This window comes from Coffea eugenioides, chromosome 9 (assembly GCF_003713205.1).
Source record: "Coffea eugenioides isolate CCC68of chromosome 9, Ceug_1.0, whole genome shotgun sequence".
Taxonomy (NCBI): Eukaryota; Viridiplantae; Streptophyta; class Magnoliopsida; order Gentianales; family Rubiaceae; genus Coffea; species Coffea eugenioides.
In genome coordinates, this window is record NC_040043.1 from 34,582,670 (window position 1) to 34,587,906 (window position 5,237).

Consider the following 5,237-nt stretch of genomic DNA (forward strand, 5'->3'; position numbering starts at 1 on the left):
TCACTTAGAGAACACATATGAACTTAAAGCACATAACGTAAGCATTAGTATTAACAAGTAGGAAAAAAGTATTTACTAGTGACCAATTGCTATTTTTGTCTTTTGAAAAGAAATATACAAAATTCTAAAACTCCTAAAGCTAGATACTAAACTTGCTTGCATTTGTAAAGGATGGGAGTCTTGAAGGACACGTCGGGGTTGGATTCTTTTGTAGGATTAGCTGACAATATTTCCTTGGAATCCATTTGGATTGATTGTTCAACTTCTTTTGTAATACTTTCAACCTAAGTGATGGCTTTTTCTTCATGAGTGACACCTCCAAGAGTGGCTTCATGAGTTGCCACTTCGGGTTCCCCAAGTGTTGGGGCAGGAGCAGTTTGAATAGCCATTTCACCCTCAATTTGCACTTGCTACTGATCAATTTCATGTTCATCCTCAATATCATCCATTTGATTAGACTCATTTGAATCATCCTCACTCACAGAACCCTCAGGGATTCTTGTTTATAATCTAAGTATTGTGATTGAGTCCCAAAAGACATATTCAATAGTTGGAAATACAATCTATTCTCTTTTTTAGTCTTTTAAACATTTTCAACTGCCTCCTTTCATATTTAGCCTACCTTTTCTCTATTTTCTCCATTCATAGGTCAATTTTATGGAGATAGAAAAGTACTTGACCAAGAGTGTCTTGGGAAGAAGAAAGAGATGGTGGATGTGATGGAATACTAGAAAAGAGAATATGAGAAGAGGAAATAGATGTAGGAGCATTGGAGAAAGAAGGATTTGGTTACTGAGTATGAGAGAGGGATTGTGAAGGAGTTTTATGAACAAGGAACTCAACTTTGGTCAACCTCGGTTCTTTGTAGAACTTAACATGAAGAGATTCAAAATAACTTTTGGAAAAAACTGTATTTGTGATAGCTTTACTTGTGAGAGCAGTGACAGAGCTAGGATTTTTTTTCATCGGGAGAGGGGGGGAAAGGGGCCAAAATTTTTTTCTAACAAATTATCTTAATATGTTATATTCAAAATAATTTTCATCTATTTAAATATATGACATCTAAAAATATCAAATATTAATTTTAATTATAAAAGTATGTCTATTTCATAAATATGCAGTATAGTCTATCAATTAAAACAAAAGATGACCTTTGATTAAATATTTTATAACATCACAAATCACCCAATTTACACATTAAAAGATGCTCCAATATGTCACTTGTGCAAGAAAATATATATATAACTGTGTAATATAATTATAACTATTTTCAATTAAAAAAGATAAAAGTTATATTAATATATTTTGAAATTTCAACCTCTTTTCTTAAAAGTAAATTGAGTTCTACGCTCTTTCATAGAACTAAATTCATTTATGATTGAATCAGTGCTAAATTTTTCAGCAACTTCCTTTTCTATATACACAGTTAGGCAATCATTCAAGAAATCATCTTCCATCTTGTTTTGGAGTTTTGTCTTGATTATCTTCATAATTGAAAATATCCGTTCTATAGTTGCAGTTGATATAGAAATAGTGAGAATGAGTCTAATCAATCTATCAATAAGAGGATATATCACTGATTTTCTTGTCTTCACAATCCTTGACATAACTCATGAATACCAGATAATTCTTGCAATTTAGGATGATTTGGAATGTCAAGCTCGAAATGTTGAAATTCTATTCTTAGACGTACTAGTTCTTGCTCCATAAAATCATTAGGATAGAACTTCTCTGCAAGTTTTCAAATATCATCAATCTTGAACAACATAGATCCATTTTTAGGATCTAAAGCTGTGCTCAAAACAAGTAATTCTACAGTATGATCATTAAACCTGCTATGTAACTCTTGCAATTGATAATCAATTGTTGCAAGAAATATATCCACTCGATTATAATGTTCCACTCTAATCTCATCATGATGACTTTGAGATACACCATGCCTTGCAATATATTAAGGATTCACATCCAGGATATCAATTTGATGTTGCTCACAAAATAATTTAATTTTCACCAAGAAATCGTCCCATCCCAAATCTCGAAAATTCTTTAGTAGCTTTGTTGTGCTTGAGACAAGATGCATAGTATTCAAAATATCTTGAGATTTACGTTGCAATGCTATACAAAGAAGACGAGTAATTTTCTTAATGTCTTTCATAAGATACAAAATAAAAACAAACTCAAATGATAAAAACTGATTCAAAGCAAAATTTACATCTCCACGTTTTCATCTGCTGTAATGTTACTTAAAACCACACAAGTAGTATTGAATATTTCTAGTAAACTAGAAATAGAATCCAAATGAGAACCCTAACGAGTATCTCCAACTCGTTTTAAAGTGCCAATTTGGTTAAGCCCCCTTCCAGATTCAAGTTCACCATTAGCGATCTTAGTAGCAACTTCAATAGATTGAGCCTTTTTTAATTCATCATTACGTTTGCTAAATATAGTAATGATGTTGATAATAATAACTAAATTGAAGAAGAATTGGTGAACAGAAACTACTTCTCTAGAAGTTCCAACAAAAGCTAGTTGAAACCTATGGGCCAAATAATGAACATAGTAGGCATATGGACATTCATGACAAATTAAAGCTTGCAAGGTATTCCATTCACCTTTCATATTACTAGCTCCATCATATCCTTGTCCACGAATGTTATGAATAGCCAAATTATGTTGAGAGATAGTAGAAAAAAAACCTTCCTTCAAATTTATAGCCATAGTATCATGGACACGAATAACACTAAAAAACCATTCACGAATGCATCCTTCCTTATCTATATATCTCAAAACAAGAGCCATTTGCTCTTTTTTTGGACTCATCACGAGCTTCATTTACTATGATGCAATATTTTGAGTTTCCAATCTTACGGCAAATTTGTGAGAACCCTCACTTAAAAATATAAATTTCTCCTAAATCACTTGCATTGCCCTAAAACTAAATAAATTGTAACATTTCCTTGCATTGCATTGCATTGCATTGCCTTTCTACATGAATTGTAACATCCCCTTAAATTGGCATCATTTTATTTCACTGTATACACTAGGACCAAATACCTTTTAATTGTGTTTGAAACCTTATGTGAAAGTTTAAGGGTACTAATTAGACATTTGAAGCACTTGGAGGGAAGAAACATTATTTGGCAAAGTTTAATGGAAGGATTGGCCAAGATAGGGCCAAGTGTCAATGTCCTAACCACTCAAACCAATTGACCAAGGAAATTAGCAAAATTTAAAGCTTTTTGGATCCATTTTTTTCTTTGCTTGGCCGGCCCTCTTGAGCTCCAAAGAGAAGAAGAAAATTTTCATTTTTTTGCTTGAAACCCTAGCTTGGACTTTGAGGAAAACCAAAAAGAGAATGAACCTTAAATAGTTTGAGTAAACTATCTTCAAGATTTGCTTGTGATTCAAGCTTGGAACTCTTGTTTTGAAGGACTTTTGGGTGGTTCAAACTTCATTTACGAGAGGTAATTGATCCTTAAACCCTAGCTTTATTGTTTAATATCAAGTGTTTAAGGTATTGATGACAAACTAGAAGTTGGGTTGATGTTGTTTGTGGTTAAATTCTTTGAGTTAAGTAAGTGAAAGTAAGGTCGGATGTATGGTATGCCATGTGTTTGATTCTTTACCTAAGCTTTGTTTCTGATTTTCCTTAATGTATTAGCATGTTAATGAACCCTCTTAAAGTTAGAAATAACTCTTGGAATGTTGGTTAAGTTAAAAATAATGAAAGGATGGAGTTTGGTGGTGAATGTGAACTTGAGACTGTTCTCTGTTCTCCTTGCTGGCCGGCCATGGATTGGAGGTTTTTCCTTGATCTTTGTAATTTGTTGAACCTTAATTAAACTTAAGAAACTTGGCTAAACATTGGTTTAAACTTGTGTGTGAATTGAGCCGAAATGGAGCAAGTAAATTGGTTGATTTTGTCAAAGTCCTGAGTTGATCAGAACAGGAAAATCAGTCAACTTCCCTGGACTTCTGGTATTGATAGGAGAGGAACTAGAGTTTGCATTTTATACTGTTGGAAAGCCTTTCGAGTCTAGTTTTCAACGCCACCAACAGCGCCTGATTCTGATTTTTCTACAGTGAGATATGACCATTTTCCTTAGAGAAAACCCTTTTGAACTTGAATGAAATTTTGCTTTTGCTCAACTTTCTTGCACTTGTCAAACTCATTTTCTTATGACCTTTTCCTACATTTTTTGTCTAACTTGTATGGTAAATTGAGTCGATTAACGACTCACTTGGTCACCTAATGAACTTATGTTTGGGTTGGAAAACGAATCAAGAATACTAATCACTTTTACTCATTGCCTAAGGATGGGAAAACGAAGGTGAGGGTAACCACGGGACTTGACGGACAAACTTTGCATTTCTTAACAAGTGAGTGTTCCACTGCTTGTTACCTGTCTATGTGAAATATCTAAATATTTGGCCTGTGATTGTTTGATCTAAACATTTGATTTGACAAACTTGAGATGAGCGCGTACTTTATCACACTCGACCTCCTTCGATTCTACTGAGACTCTGTATACTGATAATTTAAGATGTGATTTTCTCTATATTTGACTATACGTCGTTTGGGTAATATCTCATCGACTACTGTAACTGTTTGGGTACCCAACCTCGTAGGTCAGTCGGTTGTATCGAGCCAGCAAGGGTTTGGTTGAAAAGGGTAATATCTCATCGACTACTGTAACTGTTTGGATACCCAACCCTGGGGACTATTTATTGAAATCCGAAAACTGGTATACTCGAGTATTACCTAATTATATTGTTTGAGGTGTTCGGACCCGGTAAGGGGGTGACTGGTGGACAGAATTTGGAGAAAGTGGTGTTCTACGGACATTAAATTCTTTAAATGCAAACGTTGATAGAGAGTCAACGGATTCTCGATACGATCAAGCTTAAGTGGATTTGGCTTTTGGAAGCCACTCGTATCCTTAAATTGAATTGTGATTAAATTGTTCCAGTATTATACTGTGTTTACTTGTTTATATTATGCCTCTAATTGGTTATGTGCCTACATGTTTATTTGGAACCTCACTGAGTTTTAGCTCATCCCACTCCCTTTGTTTTACATAACAGATCTGTGATGGGACTGTTGTCAAGAACCTGCGTAGCCTTAAATCTTATTTTGAACTTATATTTTGGTTTGTAATCCTTTTGTTTAGAAGACTTTATCTTTGACATTCGTAAGCTTGAATTTGTAAATTTGGCACTCATTATGTAAATTAAGT